Here is a 23,490-nt window from a genome sequence, read left to right on the forward strand (position 1 = left end):
TATAGTAAAATTAATAGTGTCATTCAAAATTACAAATCGTCCCTCATAAAAAAACAACAACAAACAAACAAGGTCTCATGCAACTATGCTGGCTGACAAATAAAAACAAATATGGCTAATGGAAAAAGGAGGTAAAAATAAAAGCCCAAAAAAAGAAAAATGGAAGGGATGCAGTGGCAAGCTATGTCACATTATTGGGTAGGGTAATATCAATATTGGGAACAAAGCAATACAGCTGGATTGTGTAGGTACGTACACTACATTTCTCATGATCTGGCACCATTTTCTTAATATGGAGAAGTAAAAAAAACTCATTAACTTGTATTTTAAAGTAAATCTCATTTAATATCGAACAAGAGAGTACTATGTAATAAAGAGAGGGAACTGTGACTAACACAAGTAACAAGAATATGTAATGTAAGGGATTGTGTTATATATAACAATACCCCACCATATATAAATAGAGAGGATCATACATAAGATATGCCTCTTCCAGTAACAATGTCCCCTATACTGGGCCCCTTCCTGGGATAGTATATCACAACCTGGCCTCCTTCTTGGTATAATGTCCCTCATCCTGGTCGTCTTTTTGGTATAATGTCCCATATCCTGATCCCCTTCTTTGTACAATGTCCCTCATCCTGGTCTCCTTCCTGGTATAGTGTGCCCTATCCTGGTCCAGTTCAAGGAATAATGTGCCCCAGCCTGGTATAAATGCCCCTCATCCTGGTATAGTGTGCCCCATCCAGGTATACATGTCCCCCATCCTACTATATAGTGACACATCCTAGTATAAGGTCCCCCATCCTGGTATAATATGCCTCATCCAGGTATACATGTCACCCATGCTGGTATACATGTCCCCTATTCCGGTATACATGTCCCACATCCTCATATATATGTCCCCCATTCTGGTATAATGTGCGCCGTCCAGGTATATAAGTGCCCCATCCTCATGTACATGTCCCCCATGCTGGAATGCATGTCACCCATCCTCATATATATGTCCCCCATACTGGTATATATGCTCCACATCCTGGTATGTGTCCCATCCAGGTCTATATGTGCCCCTTCCTTGTATATATGTCCCCCATACATCCTGGTTTAATATGCCCCATCTTTGTATATATGTGCTTCAACCAGGTATATATGTGCCCCATCCTCATATATATATGTCCCCCATACTGGTATGATGTACCCATCCTTGTATATGTCCACATTCTGCTATAATGTGCCCTGTTTTGTAATACAAAAAAAGCAAACTATATTACCCACCTTCTACCTCACTCCCATGCCTGGGATGTCCTCTTCTTCGTCCGCCACGAAGGCTGGCAGCTGACTTCGGCTTCCCCGTCAAGGCGCATGATGTCACTGCCATGAGCCCCCCCTCATGGGCACACCGGTGGCATGTATTGTAGTGCAGGCGGCTGATGGGTTCCCCGCCCCACAATACATCAGCTGTCCTAGGACGCACATTTAGCTGAAGTAGTCACTGGTGGTGGTGGGCCTCCATCCACCACCGGGCCCTGATGCAGCAATATCTCTGCCCCTGGTCAGTAGCACAACCTCTGTTTTCAAGAGGGATACGTTGCCACGCTATAAGGATTTTTAGATCCACATAAAAGATGCAATCAAGCAACAAACAAGCTTTTTGGTCTTTTGTCGGTGGTTTGCTGCATATATACACAGGTCAATGATAGGGTATTGATTGATTGTTATGAGTGATCTTTCAGCAAATTACTGACCAATGTAAATGCGCTCAAAAATCCTGTCAACAGCAGAAAATACAGCTACAATAAGGTCAACCTACATGAACTAACCACTGATCAGCTACGTTGCTGATTGATGGTCATTTATTAGCCTGTTTACACAGGCAAACTGCTCTTCAGATATGCAGTGAATGATCTGTAATAGATGGTTCAGTGCACATAGACTGCCATTGTTCTCGGCAGCACAAGGCCTGATTTACACAGGATGATGTGCAGCCGAGAACAATGATGTATCATGCAGTACAAAAGATCATTTCACTCCATGAATAAGTGTTTTGCTTGTTTGGCGGATGATCGGCAGCCTGTTTACACTGCACGATTACCGTGAAACAAAGCTTCCGTGGAATGCTCACTCACTATAATCGTGCAGCGTAAATAAATGTGCCTAAACTTTTAGTGTAGCCACAGGCATTAGGTATCTGTGGACTGAACGATGTCAAGTCCCAAGTGTATAATTTCCAATATTTCTATGGAAGTAGATAAGTGACTGCCTTATACAATGCTTATCTTAGGAGAAGCAAAAGAATACACAAGTAAAAACTGAATTTGATTATCAATTTCATAAAGCTGCCTATACATATACAGTAAGATAAGGGTTAGACACAGTGATCAATGTATGCAGTTTTAGCTGACCATGATTTGTAAACTTTGTAAGATTGATTTTTTGTGATGGCCAATGGCAGACTTCTGTCTGGCAAAACTGTGATTTGCTGAGGTAGAATATTTTGTTTGTAGTCACTATATCACCTGACTGATCCTCCTCTCCACGTATCACCCTTGACTGACTTAGTAAATGAGGCCCTTCATAAAAAGTTAAGGCCTTATTAGTGGTAGAGAGATTTCTGTAAAAAGTGTATGGGGTGTATGTGTGAGGGAACACTCATTTTTGATATCAGTAATAATGCCATGCATAAATTATGTAGGGCTCCCACCACTATTAGTGTGTACATTCACCTAGCCAAATTAGTTCTCATGCTTCGCCCTTACGAGGGCCAACAGCCCGAAACACTATGTCTGCAAATTGAGATACTGATTTACTACTATGCAATTATGCAATGGTGTACCTTGCCACTTACTTGATGCTTGATATTGCAAATGATGAAATTGGTGGTGAATATCTGCAGCATGAATTGACTCATTGTTCATGTCAAATCTGCAGCGCCGGTCAATTCACACAGTGTATGAATGAGATGTCATAAAATCTGATCCACTACATTGATGCTACAAAATATTGGTTTAGTAGTTAATACAAATCAGGGGGCATTTATCATTGAGTTTGAACCAAAATGTGGAACCACTTCTTTCTATAACATTAGGAAGAGGGCTACCTTATATTATAGGTACCCCAAAAAAAAACTGGTCTAATAGTAAATGCTCTTCCAAACAAATATAATACCCAAAAAGAAAAGGAAGTAGAAGCATCTGAGTAAAATATACCAAACTTTATTGAAAATCCATATTAATGATTAAAAAAAACATAAAAAGGATAATATATAGGGAGAAAGTGATTACAAGTGCCACATCAAATCAGGAAGTACACTGTAACAGGATAAATGGATGGTTAAAAAAAGACAGATGATGTCAACTAGATGTCAAGTTTGCAGTTGCACAATCTGAATAAAAACTGTACACCCCTCAGTGGCTATGTAGCTATCAGCAGGCTCCAAGAATGATTTTCTCTGATGGGGTCAGGATACTCTAGTCCAACGCTGATCACATGGCATAACACATCCAATCAGGAGAAATTATAGCTGATTAGATATAGCCTGTATAAAACCAGAAGCAGGAAATGCATCAGCCATTTTCTGGAAGATGGTAATAGGAGATAGGTGTTAGGGGTTTATATTGTAACTCAGTCACAGCGCTTGATAAAAAACAGACATAACATGCAGAAAATACTATACAAACAGTGTGTGATAGTAATGAGGGTTTGGAGTGGGAGAAATAGAGAATGTTATAGATTTAATTGTGGGAAAGAGATAGGAGAGCAGATCTACATCTGTTACTCGGTTAGGCAACCAGTGTTTGCACATGTCAGATACAGACATATGTGATTTTCATATTTGTTTTAAAAGGGTTTTAACACTCTAAAAAAAGGGGATCCCTGTGGAGATACGGTTGATCAGTGGGTGCTCGTCTGCTGGTCCGAAACGGCATAGACCAGGGCTCATACCACTCCTTTTCCTGTGGGTATAATACTACTCAGACAACACAGGGTGAAAGTAGAACAGTGTGGCAATACTTTATTGAACCACCAACAGACCATAACATATAGAACAGTCCCAGCAACATACCCAAGATTGTGCAAAATTACAGAGTCTCACCCTTCCACTAACTCGCTGGTATTAGAGAAGTTGGAATTCCGGGGCTTTTAGGGATGAATTCCCCCCTAAGGGAAACCCTGCTTTTAGTGTGCACCCACAGAGAGGAGATGACATCGAACTTAGGAAGCTGATATTCCTTTGAGGTACATGGTCAGGTGAATGGTAGGTCCCAATCCTGGCTTTCCCAAAGGTATCCATGGGATTCAGTATTGGTCAATGAAGCAGATATGTATTCTGTCAGCTGTTGCCTTGCCATGGTCCCCTAAACTGACATCCTGTAGAATGCCAAATCTGTGTCTCTCTTGATGGAGGCATGTTGTCCTGGTAGAGTGTTCCTTTAGGAAGTCATGGAGTCCTGGCTGTTGTTCTGTGAAATCACATAATTATTCTTGCAGAATGACAGAAATCCCTTTTTATGTCCACATCTGTGGCTCAGGTCATCATCCATAGGTCAGAGGGGAGGTGGGATGAGTTTAACTCTCATTGTTTGAGTATTGAGTCAATCTGCATAATTCGTCCATCTCTGTTTTGCAGGTCAACAAACTAGCTATCCTGGTACAATATGTAATCAACATATTAACACACATCTATTGTTTAATTACCCTGTGTCTCTGTCATCCAAGATAACAGACAAAAAGTTACAACAAACATGAACTCAAAAGTCAATGTTAAAGGCTCATATGGACAATAGTGTTTCTTGACCAACCAAAGAAAAACCACATAAATTCAGAAGTCAACATAAACATAATAGTCTATGCCTCAGTGGTGACATTGGGACTATAGTGCACATGAATACTGCAGTTAGTCACTGAGTTTGGTGGTTGTTGTCATCTTCATTATCAGACTTGCGGAGCTCAGTAATTAACGGCAGGGGGAATCTGGTGCTGGAGAGGGAAGTGTGAGTGGTATCTGTGTTTGATACTTTGCAAATATCCAGTAGTTTGAGGATCATTTTTTTAAGGTGAGAAAACCCCATTTAAAAATCATAAGGAGTTTGAAAGTACAGTGTGTTACTGTCACGGACGTGGTTTGTGGAACCACTGTGCCACGGACCATGGAGAGCCTGGAGGGGCATCACTAAGCGAACAACTGACTGTTCACTAGAGCCTCTAATGGTGAGGTTAAACTTGGTTACTGATGAATGCAGGTGTCACTCCAGGACAGACCAACAGACACGCAGCAGCTGGACCCAGAGGATAGACTGGAGGGAGCAGCTGGCAGAGTTTGATTTAGAGTTCACATCAGAGTACAGCAGAGTTCGCATCAGAGTGCAGCAGGCAGTGTTTGTATCAGAGTGCAGCAGGCAGGATCTGCATCAGAGTGCAGCAGGCAGGATCTGCATCAGAGTGCAACAGGCAGGATGTGCACCAGAGTGCAGCAGGGACAGGTATGCAACCTTACACAACTCAGACTGCAGAACATGAAGGTTGCTCAGGCACCTCCCCAGTGAGGAGGAAGCAATATATACATAATGTCCCACAGCTATTGGCTGGGGAGGAAATAGCAAGTGTATGCGCTGACCCTTTAAGAGGGCGGGAGAGCACGTGCGCTTGCCCTAAGGACATGGCTAGAGGTCCAGCTGGAAGCATGCAGAGCATGGGGGAGGGAAGAACTTACCACAGCATGGGATGAGTGAATTGACATGCCGGAGACCCTGTCTGTCAGAGCAGGACTCCTGCGTTGTGCTAACAGTTACTAAATAAGCCATTGGTTACCATTGGTTTACTGATAGCCATATATGTGGAGGTCACTTTGATCTTACTAAGGTAGTGTCAGCGTTTAATAGCCCGAAAGGAGTTGGATACAGTCTTAGCAGACTTCTGAGAGTGATACATGTCTTTTCATGGCAATTGGAAGCTTTGGAGGAGTACTTTCGAATGCAGCAAATCAATTCATCACAAATCGACTTTCCTGGTTGAATTTGAGCAAGTTGGTTGAATTTGTATTCCAGGCAATTAAATCAGTCTTAGTTAACACATAGTACAAAGAAAGAAAAAAGCCAGCTCACCGATATGTGCAAGGAGCACGGAACTTCGTCCTGACTCGACGTAGTGCAGATCCAAGTAAAAGAGAAAAATGTTCCAGCTTCTTGATAAAATGTAAAACTGTAATCCATCATATAAAATAGTAGAAAACACACTCCTGGGACAATGCCATATCACAAGTGAAGAAAGCTACGTGACAAAGACCGTATGGTCAAAACGCGTAGCTTTCTTCACTTGTGATATGGCAAGATGCTGGAACATTTTTCTCTTTTAGTTAACACATCACAAGGCAATGTTTTTTGGCTCAAAGTAGCCTTTATTTTGTCAGACAAGACAACCTCACTTCTATAGTCAGCTCCTCGAATAAGATGGAATCAAGCCAATGAGCTAATATGTATGGGAGAAACTCAACTATTAGGCTATGTGCACACGTTGCGGATTAGGCTTAGGAATTTCTGGTGCGGATTCTGCCTCTCCTGGCAGAAAACGTACCTTCGGATTTGTCACGTTTTTGTGCGGTTCCGCAGCGTTTTTTGTGCGTTTTTGCTGCGATTTTCTTCCGGATTTGCTGCGTTTTTTACTCCTGAGGTTTTCTATAATGTAATGGGTATAAAAACGCTGCAGATTCACAAAAAAGAAGTGACATGCTACTTCTTTTAAACCGCAGCGTTTCAGCAGCGGATTTTCCGCAAAGTGTGCCCAGCATTTTTTTTTTCTCCTCGATTTACATTGTACTGTAAATCAAATGCGGATCTGCAGCGTTTCTGCACTGCAAAAAACGCTGCGGATCCGCAGAGAATCCGCAACGTGTGCACATACCCTTACACAACTTTTAATGTCAAAGAGTAACATTCAGCATTTTTTCTTCATTAATAATAGGCATTTAAAATGCCTGCAGATCGAGCTGCTGAAACCACCACCAATCACTCAAATGAGCTCCAAAACGTGCACAGTTCAGGTGCATAGAGAGCGTAGTTCGGATGCTTTCTTATTGCTTCTTTAGAGCGATCGTTGGGGGTTTCAGGATCCAAACCTCCATTGATCTGCAGGCAATTAAAATGCCTGCAAAATATAATAAAAAAACACTTCTGAAAGTTTAATTATTAATTGAAGTTTAACATGTCTGATTTGGTTTGCTTTGGAAAAGAGCACTAATATAGTTGCCTAGAAATGGGGAGAATTTTTAATTGACCTTAACTATTGTATGCTCAATGAACAAGCTTTTTCGGACAAATTGTTCAGTTGCTCAACCCACTCACATTTCACAATTATCGTGAACGATTGGTTGTTGTCGTTAGGATCTTACGATTATCGGCCAGTGCAAAGTGGAACTTTATTACTCCATTCTTATAGAAATAAGTCTAGAAAATAATTCATAGATAAAATTACATTACTTGAACAATATTACTATATTTTGATATATAATTTTAAGGCCATAAGCAAAAATAGAAAAAAGATCCTGGGTTTGTTTTGGATAATCTAACTTACAATTACATTAGAGTGTTTGACACTTGGGTGTGGAATAACAGCAATCCCCAGTGGGAAGATTTCATTACCTTTAACTCAAGACACTGACATGAGCACTATCTACCATGAGCCAGCATTTAGCAGATCAAAGTCTTTCATGCATTTCAATTATAAAACACTTGTGACAGGCACAATACAGTCTCCTCCATTTCTAGCACAGGAAGGGAAAAGTCCACCGTCCAGGAGACTCTTCCAGCGTGGGAAGAAGTCTTAAGCTAGTTAAAAAAACAATAACTGAGGATATTATCCCATAACATAGGATATTCCCAATCAAACCTGGGTGTATTGTAACCTGATGTGTTTTTCCTCTCTTTATTTGGATTTTAGGAGGGGTTAAATGTGTAAAGTGCTACAGAGCAGTAGATGGGACGTATTCGCTATCCGGTTGCGCTCTGGCACCTCGCAGACAATAGTGTCCCAGTCCTAGTGTGCTGTAGGGTGCATCACAGTCACTAGTAGGCCTCCGCTCCCAGGAGCCACCACACACAATGCATTGGACACCAGGTTCTTTGAAACAGTCAAACTTTTACTAAACAGTTCATCAAGTGTGTACAAGTGGGGTAGGGCACAGCTATACAGACTTCCTTCCTCCTTAGCGCAACTCCTCTTCTGTTCTGCCACACGTTCATTCTGGACTACCACAAAGTTGCTGGCTCAATCAGCCCCAGGGATTCGTTTTCCGCTCCGACAGTGCACATGGGTCCAGCCACCTGCTCCTCGTATCTCCATGTCCAGCAAAGTCTGGGCTGTAGCTCATACCAGACTACCTCTTCATGTTCAGTTTGTCTGAAGGCAGAGACAGTGACACCAGCGCTGACTGGGTACCGCACATCATTTCACCGCATTATAGCCCCCTTATATAGCGACATTATTTCTACAGCGTTTTACAAACAGCATTTGATTGGTTGAAAGTCTCACGTATGTGGGCACCATACAACTCCTACATTACATTGGAGGAAAGAAAGGCTGGCACTTCAGATTTCCAAAGTTTGATCCTTTTGTTCTCTAGGAGATAAAACACTGTCAGATGAATTTGGCTGTGTGCCGTTCCTAAGAATGCTTGTTTCACAATAATCATGCAGTCTAACCAGACTGCGGATCTCCCGATGACTGATGAAAACACTTCTTCTTTGGGTAAAATAATTTTTAGTGTTGCCCAAAAGATTTGACAGTGCATAGTCCTGTGTAAACAGGAAATGTGCTGCAGAAAACAATGGCAGGATATACACACTGAATGATTGGTGACTGATCATTCTGTGTAAGGTGTGGTCGGCCAGTGTAAGAAGGCTATTAAACTACGAACAACCGGTAGGCATGTTCCCAGCCTGTGGTCGTGTAAAGCTGCGCATCGGGCAGTGTAATTTATCCTAAAGTTACATACTTTGTAGAGCACGTAAGACAGGAAGATGATGCCTATACGATCTAGTTTAATCAACTAGATTGTGAAATAATTGCTGAAGCCGACAATTTGCTAAAACTAGCCATACACATAAGAGAACTATTAGAACATCCTGCTGATTGTGATGGGATGCACTTACAATTGAATGCATATAGTAGTATATCAACTGCCCACCCCATGATCCCAACATCATCATTATGGGGTAACATTGATAGCAATGTAAAATTTAGGTCCATCTTTATGTTAAGTTTCATGTTACTGTACTGACCATAGAGTAGCTGAAGAGTGACATATACCATAGCTGATGATAAATCTATTTTTAGGTAACAAATGCTAAAGGTTGATTACAGCAAAGAAGATATTTCTATGCACAGCAACATACCCAGTGTGCATCAGTATACATCATGCAACAATACGGTTGTCCACCCTTCAAAGAGAACCTGTCACCTTGGAAACACTAATGATTTGCAGATACAGGGTTAATTACCATGCTGTCCAGCCATCTTATTGGAACTGTGACTGACAAAAGAAAATGAACTTATTTCCTACAGGGAGCCGTTCACAGCACAGATCATTATAGGAGTGGAGGCTGCAAACACACCCTGGCACTTTGATTGACAGTTCACTCTGCACAGAGGCACTGCAGTGCCGGTTGTCAATCAAACTGCTGGGGGGGTTACAGCGGCTGTTCACAGAACAGTTATAGTGAGAGGTGCTGTGGCTTAGTCGCTGCGTGCACACCCTAAGTACTGAAAGCCAGTGCCACGCGGAAGGCAATATGTTCATTTTCTCCCAGTAGCCGCACTTTTAATAAGATGGCAGTAACAGAATGCTACAGTATTTATCTGCAGATAAATAGAGTTTTCCAAGGTGACAGGTTCTCTTTAAAAATGTCGTCCCTATTTTGGCAACACTGGAGGGGATCAAAGGTTACAGTCCTTAAATGAATGAAGCTCAGCTGCAGCACAAGGCACAGCCATACCATAGGTATTACTCATTTGTGCGCTATTCCTGTGACGTAATGTTAATGCCCTTTGGCTGCACTAACACTATAGAAAACTTATTTACCTTATTATACAATGGTCCAGGGCAGAACTTCACCTCTATGTCTCTACATGCTCTTTTACCTACTACATAATTGGTTGTCTGCAGGTATACAGCAAGTAGTACATATTTTTAATATCTCATTACTTCTGATAAGTCTGCTAGTATACTCATATCTATTCATTCTACTTTTTTCCTATAATAGAATTTCATTGCCATTGAAGAATCGATGTGCGAAACTTTATTAAGCAATATCGACATAATCTGTTTGGCAGCATAGTCTGTAATGCAGAATGGTGAAGTCTGAAAGCATTTGTCCAAACCCATTGAACTGAATTTCCAACTACGGTAATTAACAATAGCATACATATGTGAAATGCATGGATAATTTCTGGAGGATCTTTACATTTATTCCCATTCACCCATACAATACACCCCGTTATTGTGGCAGGGGTAATAAAAAACTACTCTTAGCTGAGGTTCACAAATGTTGGACATGTAACAATAATGGTACAGCTGCGAACTACACCATATCATGCAAAAAAAGCAGTAAAATCTTGCTAAACTGACGTTTTTCTCGCACTTGCGATTTGTACACATGTGGTCGTGTGCTCACTAGACAAGCTCGCCCTCTCTCACTTATATTAGAAATCAGGCACGTCTAGTCAGAATGTGACTAGAAATACATAAACCGCATGCATGTGAACACATGACAGCCGCTCTCACGGCCAGCACCAGGGAATCCTGACAGTGTGCGCACTGAGCTCGCGGCAGAGTGTTCAGGAGAGATAGCTTAGAGCCAAACCATTATTTGTCCAACAACTTTGTAAGATCAATGGGCGTCTGTACACGGTTTTTTTTCAATATTAGACATTACATATGTCTAAAGTGGGCATAAATGTTCTATGACACAGGACAAATGATCTTTCTGGAAATGTTCTTGCATTATTCTTTGACAAACAGATCTTTAATGGACTAGCGACTCGCTATGACGATTGTCTGTCATTGGCTGGTTAAAACACTTAAACCACAGCATTTTTCCCTAAAAACACATGTAGCCACCCATACTTTTCACTATTGATGGCACTGTAAATAAACTGCTACAGAATCACTACTACTACAGTAAAAAAATAATAATTAATCATCTAAAATTGAAACTAAGTCACAGAGAGATAGCTCAATTTGTAAGAAATCATAATAAAGCACATCTGGATTCTGTAGTACAAAAGCAAAAGGAAAGATCCTGGCCCTCCCTCCAAACAATGTCTTGTGGAAATGAATGCAATCAACTCTTGCTCCAAAATGTAACTGCAGCATTTTATCCTGACATTCTCTACAAACATGTTTTAGAAAAGGGGTGGGGAGCCTAATTTCCTCCGACCCCCGAGCAGATTGTCGGGGACCAGAGAACACCTTGCAATGCAGAATTCACTTATGAAAACTGCAGCGCATGCAATAAAGTATTACTTACTCACGCTAACCAGTGCCAGCGTGAGGACATACTTTGTGGGCAGAATTAGCGCACTCTGCACTCCCATCCCACCAACAAAGACCACAGCGACAGCCAACAGCGTCTCCTGTAATGTATTTGGCCCAGGACCAGCCCCAGCCACTCCTGAGATGTATATACCCCCAATCCTCCTGTGATATGGATGTCCTCAGTCCCTCCTGTGATGAATATGCTCTCAGCCCCTCCTGTGATGTATATGCCCCATGTTTCCTGTGACATACACCCACGAGTACTAAGAGAACTAAGTAATGTAATAGATAAACCATTATTTCTTATTTTTAGGGACTCTATAGCGACGGGGTCTGTTCCGCAGGATTGGCGCATAGCAAATGTGGTGCCAATATTCAAAAAGGGCTCTAAAAGTGAACCTGGAAATTATAGGCCAGTAAGTCTAACCTCTATTGTTGGTAAAATATTTGAAGGGTTTCTGAGAGATGTTATTCTGGATTATCTCAATGAGAATAACTGTTTAACTCCATATCAGCATGGGTTTATGAGAAATCGCTCCTGTCAAACCAATCTAATCAGTTTTTATGAAGAGGTAAGCTATAGGCTGGACCACGGTGAGTCATTGGACGTGGTATATCTCGATTTTTCCAAAGCGTTTGATACCGTGCCACACAAGAGGTTGGTACACAAAATGAGAATGCTTGGTCTGGGGGAAAATGTGTGTAAATGGGTTAGTAACTGGCTTAGTGATAGAAAGCAGAGGGTGGTTATAAATGGTATAGTCTCTAACTGGGTCGCTGTGACCAGTGGGGTACCGCAGGGGTCGGTATTGGGACCTGTTCTCTTCAACATATTCATTAATGATCTGGTAGAAGGTTTACACAGTAAAATATCGATATTTGCAGATGATACAAAACTATATAAAGCAGTTAATACAAGAGAAGATAGTATTCTGCTACAGATGGATCTGGATAAGTTGGAAACTTGGGCTGAAAGGTGGCAGATGAGGTTTAACAATGATAAATGTAAGGTTATACACATGGGAAAAAGGAATCAATATCACCATTACACACTGAACGGGAAACCACTGGGTAAATCTGACAGGGAGAAGGACTTGGGGATCCTAGTTAATGATAAACTTACCTGGAGCAGCCAGTGCCAGGCAGCAGCTGCCAAGGCAAACAGGATCATGGGGTGCATTAAGAGAGGTCTGGATACACATGATGAGAGCATTATACTGCCTCTGTACAAATCCCTAGTTAGACCGCACATGGAGTACTGTGTCCAGTTTTGGGCACCGGTGCTCAGGAAGGATATAATGGAACTACAGAGAGTACAAAGGAGGGCAACAAAATTAATAAAGGGGATGGGAGAACTACAATGCCCAGATAGATTAGCGAAATTAGGATTATTTAGTCTAGAAAAAAGACGACTGAGGGGCGATCTAATAACCATGTATAAGTATGTAAGGGGACAATACAAATATCTCGCTGAGGATCTGATTATACCAAGGAAGGTGACGGGCACAAGGGGGCATTCTTTGCGTCTGGAGGAGAGAAGGTTTTTCCACCAACATAGAAGAGGATTCTTTACTGTTAGGGCAGTGAGAATTTGGAATTGCTTGCCTGAGGAGGTGGTGATGGCGAACTCAGTCGAGGGGTTCAAGAGAGGCCTGGATGTCTTCCTGGAGCAGAACAATATTGTATCATACAATTATTAGGTTCTGTAGAAGGACGTAGATCTGGGGATTTATTATGATGGAATATAGGCTGAACTGGATGGACAAATGTCTTTTTTCGGCCTTACTAACTATGTTACTATGTTACATGTATGCCCCCAGCCCCTACTGTAGCATGTATGCCCCAACACCTCCTATGATGTGTGTGACTCCAGTTCCTCCTGTGACGTATATGCCCCAGCTCCTTCTGTGACGTACATGCCCCAGCGTTTCCAGTGATGTACATGCTCCAGCATCTCCTGTGACGTGTATGCCCCCAGCCCCTCCTGTATTGTATATGCCCCAGTGTCACCTGTGACGTGTTTGCCCTCAGCCCCTCCTGTGACCATTATGCTCCCAGTCCCTCCTGTGATGCATATGCCCCAGCATCTCCTGTGACGTATATATGCCCCCACCCCTCTTGTCACGTGAATGCCCCAAGCCCCTCCTGTCACATCTATCTCCCCAGCCCCTCATCACGTGTATGCCCCCAGCCCCTCATCATTCTACTGTTTCTAGCACATTGCTATCTACAACACAATTAGCATTACAAGAGACCAAAAACTCCTTTATCCGTTTATCTACTGTTGCCATATGGACAATTGCTGATAACATCTACATCTGTATTATAGCTACAAGAAGCAAAATGAGCAAAAACCCTGCTGTATCTAAATAAGTAAAAAGCAAAAGTGCATTTAAATAACACAGGGTGCTTAGTAATACTGTTTTTGCTCAAAAATAGCATAAAAGCCATCCCACCCTCCCTCGACAAGGGACCTTGATCGGGACGGTCCTACGCTGTCTAGTATTATTATTATTTATTTATATAGCACCATTTTATGGTGCTGTACATGAGTAAGGGCTTACATACAGACTTATAGATATCGTTTACAGTAAACGAATTTACAATGACAGACTGGTACAGAGGGAAGAGGACCCTGTCCTTGCGGACTTACATTCTACGGATTTAAAAACCTTACCATGTATCAGAGTTGACCTCAGTGTGTGAATAAGGGCAGACAAAAGGACCGGGTCCCGACCTGTGGACGCCAGTCTGGGGAAGCCTTTAACTGTACTTTCCAACTCAGGAGAGGGAGGCCACACACTGGCTTGCACAGAATGGACCGTCCTGATCAGAATCACCTTGTCAACGGTAGGATGGCTTTTATGCTATATTTGATTAAAAACAGTATTACTAAGAACCCTGTGTTATTTAAATGCACTTTTGATTTTTACTTATTTGGTTACAGCAAGGTTTTTGCTCATTTTGCTTCTTGTAGGTTTTGTATGCTTTATGGCCAATGTGAACATGCGTTTCTGTGCTGCATGTATACCACCTTAAACCAAGCTCTATTTTTGTGTTTTTTCTTTGTATTTTTGCATTCTATGCAAGCCGGGGTATGTCTCGCTCTTCTGAGTTGGAAATTACACTTAAAGGCTTCCCCATACTGGTGTCCACAGGTCAGGACCCGTTCCTTTTGTTTGCCCTTATTCACACACTGAGGTCAACTCTGACACATGGTAAGGTTTTTAATATTAGACAGCGTAGGACCGTCCCGATCACGATCATCTTGTCGACGGTGGGATGGCTTATATGCTATTTTTGATCAAAAACAGTATTACTAAGAATCCTGGGTTATTTAAATGCACTTTTTACTTATTTAGCTACAGCAGGGTTTTACTTATTTTGCTTCTTATAGGTTTTGTATGCCTTGAGGCCAATGTGAACATGCGTTTATGTGCCGCAGGTATACCAACTTAAACCAAGCTCAATTTTTGTGTTTTTTTAAATCTGTATTATATCTGTATACCCAAACAGTGCTCTCATTGTGCCTACACAAATGTAAGTGATATACCATGTATTCTCAAACTTTTACTTATGCATTATTTATTCTTAGCTCCTGTTGATGCTATGTTAGCTACAGGAAATAAAACACCTATCATGGCTGTGTTATGATGCTATAATGATAGTGTGACCAGACCGTATGGTAATTTATCACATGATGCAATAATCAATTCCACGAAAATGTAAAATTGAATATGATGTGAGTTCAGGTTAAGAGGTTGATGGCGAGTCTGTATATTGCGGTCCATACTCAGACTGCTAATGTCGAGTGTGAAACCAGCCTAAACCACCAATCAGCAATCATTGATTACTTAAAATGATTGTACCTACAGGTACAGTGTCATGTAAACATTTCAGCACCCATAGTCAAAATTCCTTTTATTGTGAACAGTTAAGCAAATTAAAGATGAATGAATTGATCTCTAAAAGGCCTAAAGTTAAAGATGACATTTCCTTTGTATTTTAGGCAAATAAAAAGACATATATTGTAATTATTTACATTAAAAAAGAACAAAAAGGAAAATAGGCAGATGAAAAAGTTTGGGCACCCTTGGAGATTTGTTTGCTCAGATATCTTTGACCAAGGCTTCAGACCTTAATTAACCCATTAGGGTTATGTCTTGTTCACTAACATCACCATATAAATTCAACAAATAAAGTAGCACTCTGTAGTGCTATAACATGCAAATATGAAATATATGAAGTTGAATTGCAATACTGCACTAGAAAATAGGAAAAATTGAGAAGACTTATCACATAAATTGGCCAATTCATGTATACCCGGCAGCCACGATAATGTGATTCTCGTTACTGGGAACCTATCAAAAGTGAATCATCTCTTAGACTGAAGTCTACACTTATATGGAAAGGTAGGATCATGCTGTAATTAAATACAGAAGTTTGGAAGTGACAGTCTTTTCATATTTGTATACTTTATTTGTTGGTTATATATGGAGATGGCTACTCTTAGTAAGTACCTGTTCACACCTGATTTCTGTTTGGACGTGAGGTCAGTCTTTTTAACTTTGCATACATAGGATCTCTGATTGAGCACTCCACCCCTCAGCATCAGTCATATTTAATTACAGCAGGATCTTACCTTCCCATATAAATATAGACTTCAGTCTATGAGATGTTTCACATTAGATTGGTTCCCAGCCATGAGAATTGCCTTACTGTGGCTGCCGGGTACAAATGAACTAGCTCCATTAAAGCAAAATCAGCGCAAAATGATCGTTGTCATCCTGTTCTCCACACTTCTCCCCAGCTCCGTGTTTTTCATAGAATCATAGAATGTTAGAGTTGGAAGGGATCTCCTTGGTCATCTCGTCTAACCCCCTGCTCAAAGCAGGATTCACTAAATCATCCCAGACAGGTGACTGTCCAGCCTCTCTTTGAAGACTTCCATTAAAGGAGAACTCACCACCTCTTATGGCAGCCTGTTCCACTCAATGATCACCCTGTCAAAAAGTTTTTTCTAATATCTAATCTGTGTCTTCTCCCATTCAGTTTCATCCCATTGCTTTTAGTATTTCCTTGTGCCAATGAGAATAAAGATGATCCTTCTACAATGTGACAGCCCTTGAGATATTTGTAGACAGCTATTAAGTCTCCTCTCAGTCTTTTATTTTGCAAGCTAAACATTCCCAAATCCTGTAAATGTTCCTCATAGGACATGGTTTGAAGACAAGTCACCATTCTGTTTGCTCTTCTCTGAACTTGCTCCAGTTTGTTGATGTCTTTTTTTTTAAAAATGTGGTGCCCAAAACTGGACACAGTATTCCAGATGAAGTCTGACCAAAGAGGAGGCCAATAACGACTTCACGTGATCTAGACTATATGCTTCTGTTAATACATCCCAGAATTGTATTTGCCCTTTTTGCTGCTGAATCACACTGTTGACTCTTGTTCTGTCTGTGATCTATTAGTATACCCAAGTCTTTTTTACATGTGCTGTTGCTTAGCCCTATTCCTCCCATTCTGTATATGTTTTTTCATTTTTATTGCCCAGATGTAGCATTTTGCATTTTTCCCTGTTAAAAATCATTCTGTTAGTTGCTGCCCACTCCTTCAGTTTAATTATATCTTTTTGAATCCTCTCTCTCTTCTCTAGTATTAGCTGTCCCTCCCAGCTTTGTGTCATCAGAAAATTTAATCAGTTTACCTTCAATTCCTTCATCTAACTCATTGATAAAGATGTTGAACAATACAGGGCCCAGGACAGAGCCCTGTGGTACCCCACTTGAGACATTCTTCCAACTGGATGTGCAGCCATTTACGACCACTCTTTTTGGTCCGATCACTAAGCCAGTTATGAATGCACCTAACAGTTGCCTTGTCCAATCCATACTTAGTCATTTTTTCAATAAGGATTGTGTGAGATACTTTGTCAAATGCTTTGCTGAAGTCAAGATATACCGTATATACTTGAGTATAAGCCGACCCGAGTATAAGCCGACCCCCCTAATTTTGCCACAAAAAACTGGGAAAACTTATTGACTCGAGTATAAGCCTAGGGTGGAAATGCAGCATTTACCGGTGAATTTCAAAAATAAAAATAGATCATTATTTCCCCATAGCTGTGCCATATAGTGCTCTACACCATTCATATTTCCCCATAGCTGTGCCCCATATAGTGCTCTGCACCGTTCACTGTGCCCCCTAGCTGTGCCATATACAGTGCTCTGCACCGTTCACTGTGCCCCATAGCTGTGCCATATACGGTGCTCTGCACCGTTCATTGTGCCCCCTAGCTGTGCCATATACGGTGCTCTGCACCGTTCACTGTGCCCCCTAGCTGTGCCTTATACGGTGCTCTGCACCGTTCATTGTGCCCCCTAGCTGTGCCTTATACGGTGCTCTGCACCGTTCATTGTGCCCCCTAGCTGTGCCTTATACGGTGCTCTGCACCGTTCATTGTGCCCCCTAGCTGTGCCTTATACGGTGCTCTGCACCGTTCATTGTGCCCCCTAGCTGTGCCTTATACGGTGCTCTGCACCGTTCATTGTGCCCCCTAGCTGTGCCTTATACGGTGCTCTGCACCGTTCATTGTGCCCCCTAGCTGTGCCTTATACGGTGCTCTGCACCGTTCATTGTGCCCCCTAGCTGTGCCTTATACGGTGCTCTGCACCGTTCATTGTGCCCCCTAGCTGTGCCTTATACGGTGCTCTGCACCGTTCACTGTGCCCCCTAGCTGTGCCTTATACAGTGCTCTGCACCGTTCATTGTGCCCCCTAGCTGTGCCTTATACGGTGCTCTGCACCGTTCATTGTGCCCCCTAGCTGTGCCTTATACGGTGCTCTGCACCGTTCATTGTGCCCCCTAGCTGTGCCTTATACGGTGCTCTGCACCGTTCATTGTGCCCCCTAGCTGTGCCTTATACGGTGCTCTGCACCGTTCACTGTGCCCCATAGATGCTCCACATTAATCTGTGCTGCCGCTGCTACTGCTGCAATAAAAAAAAAAAAACACATACTCACCTCCCTTGATTGCAGCTCCCAGCGTCTCGTTCCGGCGCCTCCATCTTCCCGGCGTCTCTGCTCTGACTGATCAGGCAGAGGGCGCCGCGCACACTATATGCGTCATCGCGCCCTCTGCCTGATCAGTCAGAGAGCGCAGACGCCGGGAAGATGGAGGCGCCGGCCGGGAAGATGGATCGGCGCCCGGCGGCTGGAACGAGGACAGGTGAATATAACATACTCACCTAGTCCTGGCGATCCTCGCGCTGTCCCCTCCTGTCTTCGGCGCTGCAGCTTCTTTCTCTATCAGCGGTCACCGGCACCGCTGATTAGAGAAATGAATAAGCGGCTCCGCCCCTATGGGAGGTGGAGCCGCTTATTCATTTCTGTAATGAGCGGTCCCACGTGACCGCTGAAGAGAGGAAGAAGCTGCAGCGCCGAAGCCCGTGGGACGGCAGGGACAGCGCGAGGATCGCTGGGACTAGGTAAGTATACCCCAGCGCCCTCAGCCCCTCACCTGCCGACCCCACCGCTACCGTGACTCGAGTATAAGCCGAGGGGGGCACTTTCAGCCCTAAAATTTGGGCTGAAAATCTCGGCTTATACTCGAGTATATACGGTACTATGTCTCCAGCATTTCTCTGATCCACCCAGTCAGTGATACTGTCATAGAAGGAAATTAAGTTAGTCTGACATTACTTATTAGTTACAAACCCATGCTGACTCTGGTTAATCACTTCAATCTCATCCAGGTACTTACTTACATGTTGTTTAATAATTTGATCAAAGATCTTTCCTGGTATAGACATCAGACTCACCGGCCTATAGTTCCCTGGGTCCACCTTCTTCCCCTTTTTGAAGATAGGAACAACATTTGCTCTTCTCAAGTCTTCTGGGACCTATAACAGTACAGAACACGTTAACCCTGGTCATCCAGTGGCAGGTAAGGAAGAGACATTGCAGGAAACCAAGTTAAGAAGTAGGCCCAATGTAGGGGTGTGGGCCTCTGAGACTTGTAATGGAGTGCATGAGCTGACAATTCCCCAATGGGGGGTATATTTTTTAATAAATAAACTAGCGCCATCTTAACCCCCTTGCCCAAAATTCAGTGGCCTATAACAACACAGAGTACTTTAACCCTGGTGATCTAGTGGCAGGTAAGGAAGAGACATTGCAGGAAACCAAGTTAAGAAGTAGGCCCAATGTAGGGGTGTGGGTCTCTGAGACTTGTAATGGAGTGCATGGCCTGACAAGCATTTGCCCATGGGGGGGAAATTTGTTTAAAAATTTTTCATGGGAATCATAGACCCCCTTGCCCCAAAATTAGACTGCCTGTAGCAGCACAGAAGATGTTAAGTCTGGTGATCTAGTGGTGGAGAATGAGGAGACATAAAGATAAATCATAATGAAATAAAACAAATACTTAAAAATGTGAATCCACCGATGAAAGTAAATAACAAAAGGGAGGGGCAAACACAGGTTCATAGGTTTGAAGCCAGAATGTGTCCAACGAGATATGTTTGTCCCTAGCAACAGCTCAGAGACAGGGCTATAAATAAAAATATAATATAAAAGTCTTTGAATTATTTTCTATTGTAGAGGTATACGCTACCTCATTAGAGGACTGTCCAGAGATAGGGAAAATGGAAAATATAAGAATAAATTGGAATAATAGACGTACATCTCTTTTTTATGACATTTCCCCTTGTGGGATTAACAATTGTTTTGGTTTCCAATTAGTAACGGGCATCATAAAAACACCCTTGCACAAAAAATTGTGACTTTGGCATCACGGAATCCGTTCTCCCTGGTGTTCTACTGGTTGTGGATGATGAGGATAAGGAGGAGGATAACAACAAACAGACCAAATCTGGAAGCGTATACCCATGTGTGGTTGTGAAGAGGTGCATGAGAATACATCTCCCCAAGAAAGAGAATGTGTTAGAGGTTATGTTTCGCTGTTTTCACTTGGTGGTGTACAGAAGTCTTTCCCAATCCAGCCCTTGTTCATTTTTATAAGAGTCAACCTGTCAGCATTATCAGTTGACAGGCAGATGCACTTATCTGTTATAATTCCACCAGCAGCACTAAAAACCCGCTCGGACAGAACGCTAGCAGCAGGGCAGGCCAGGACCTTCAAGGCGTAGAGAGCACAGAGGAATCCCGGAGGACGTTTGTACGATCTGCTAAGTGCACCCTCAGCATCTTCTCAAACATTACACTTCTTGTGACAGCACCCTTTGCCTCTGTCCCGGGACGATGGGAGTGTCTGAGAAAACTGTCCCAGAACTTTGCCATTGTTCCCCTGCCTGAGCTGGATTGTACTTCTGTCTCTCTCGCTTGGACTCCTTGGTTGTACAACAAACTCTGACATCTGTTGCCAGCATTCTCACATGGGAATTTTCTAAGTAATTCCACTACAAGGGCCCTCTGGTACTGCAACATTTTAGTACACCTCTCTGCCTCTGGCAGAAGACATTGAAAGTTCTCCTTGTAGTGTGGGTCTAGAAGTGTCACCAACCAGTAATGAGTGTCACCCAAAATTTTGAAAATGCGAGGGTCACGTGAAACACAGCGCAACATAAAGTCAGCCATGCGTGCCAGACTGCTAACAGGCAAGACGTCCGTGTCCTCACCAACAGGATGATTGACCATGCTGTCATCCTCCTCCTCATCCTACCTGTCCTCAGGCCATCCCCGCTGAACAGACGGTATGACAGCTGTGCTTGTAGTACCGTCTATAGCGCACGAAAGTAGCTCCTGTTCTTTCTCCTCCTCATTGCCTACCAATCCATTTTGGGAAGACATGAGGCTGGGCTGAGTGCAATCCACCTGTATGGTTCCTTGATGCATGTCCTCATGCTCTGCCTGCAATGCATCCTCTTTAATTGTGAGCAGAGCGGTTTTCAGAACATTGAGAAGCGGGATGGTGACGCTAATTATGGCGTCAACACCGCTCACCATCTTGGTGCAGTCCTCAACGTTTTGTAGGATGGTAAATATGTATGACATCCATGTCCACTCCTGAGGTCTTATGTGTGGAGACTGAACTGAATATCGATGGCCTTGTTGATGTTGGTAGTCAAAAACTGCCCTCTTCTGTTCACAAACCGTTTCCAACATATGCAGTATAGAGTTCCAGCGAGTGGGGACATTACGCACTAGTCGGTGAGCTGGAAGCTGCGAACGCTGCTGAAGCACGGCAAGGGCGGCTGAAGCTGTAGCTGTAGCTGACTTTCTAAAATGGGCAGACAGACGGCGTACTTTCACTAGCAGATCCAGCAGCTCCAGGTAGCTTTTCAGAAAATGTTGAACCACAAGGTTAAGCACATGGGCCAAGCAAGGTACGTGTGTGAGCTCACCTTGCCTCAGAGCCAACACCAGGCTCCGGCCATTGTCACACATGACCATGCCTGGCTGCAGGTTCAGCGGTGTAACCCAAATATCCGACTGCCCTTTCAGCACTGTCCACAATTCTGCCGCAGTATGCGGTTTTTCACCTATGCAGATTAGCTTCCAGCTTCTGACTGATGTGTGGATTTCAGAGATGGAGGATGAAGAGGAGGAAGTGCAGGAGCTGTAGACTGTGAGGGCAACCCCGACTGATGTAGGGCCCACAATCCTCGGCGTGGGGAGGATGTGTTCCATCCCAAGGTCCGAATGGGTCCCAGCTTCCACTATGATAACCCAGTGTGCCGTCAGTGAGATGTACCATCCCTGGCCACAAGCACTTGTCCATTTGTGAGTGATTAGGTGGACTTTCCCTGTAACAGCATTGTTGTGGGCACAGGTAATGTTGTGGGACACATGCTCATGTATTGCCGGTACGGCACACCGGGAGAAATAGTGGCGACTGGGGACCGAGTACCTTGGTTGCGGAAAGCTTCCATCTCAATGAGCCTAAAAGGCAACATTTCGAGTGCAAACAGAAGAGAAATGTTAGAATTTAGGACTATGGCCTGTGGGGCATTGGCTGGGTATTTACGCTTGCGTTCCAATGACTGTGGTATAGACAACTGAAGGCTGTGCTGGGACAAGGAAGTGGATGAGCTTGATGATGGTGCTGCTTGACTGTGAGCAACAACAGGTATAGGGCTTGAGGCATCTTCACATGCACAGTGGGCTGGGGATTGGCTTCTACGCAAAACAGTGGAAGAAGCAGTGGTGTCACCTGCAGACAGTGTTCCTGGAGCCTGGGATTCTTCCCACAAAATAAGGTGCTTTGCTGCCATGTGCCTGATTATGCTGGTGGTGGTCAGGCTGGTAGTTTTGCTATCCCTGCTGATGCAGGCATGGCAGGTGCTACAAATGGCCTGTTTGGGGTTATCGGCAGAGTCTTTAAAAAATAACTAGACTCGGGAAGATCTAACAGTTGGAATGGCAACTTCACTCATGTTGGTGTTACGGGGAATGGATGCACGCCTTCTGTCTGTGGCCACCACACTGCTTCTTCCTGCCTGTTGGGGTGATATGCCTCCTTCCCCATGTGTGCTGCTGTCCTCGCTCTGCATGTCCTCCTGCCAGGTTGGGCCAAACACTATGTCATCCACCACCTCATCTTCCACATCCTCACCCTCCTCCTCCTGACTTTCTGGCTATTGTGTCTCATTATCGTCCACCTCTTGAGACACATTTCCACCATCGCCTTCGAATGACCGGGGCTGGTCAAAACTTTGGTCATCGCTACATGTGATCTCATCTGTCCTTACTTCAAGTTGACCGGCCGAGAGTCCGGAATCTTGAAATGGAAAACTGAACAGCCCTTCAGAGTGTCCAAGTGTGGGATCAGTTGTGTCAGGGCACTCGGCATGGTGGGAGGAAGGAGGATCAGGGTGAGGAATATCCAGGCCACACTCACGGCTACTCAGACTTGACCGTGTGGAAGACATGGTGGTGGTGGTGGTGGTGGCTAAGTGACTGGAAGCATTATCTGCTATCCAACCAACAACCATTTCACACTGC

Source organism: Ranitomeya imitator, chromosome 5, assembly GCF_032444005.1.
Source record: "Ranitomeya imitator isolate aRanImi1 chromosome 5, aRanImi1.pri, whole genome shotgun sequence".
Lineage (NCBI taxonomy): Eukaryota > Metazoa > Chordata > Amphibia > Anura > Dendrobatidae > Ranitomeya > Ranitomeya imitator.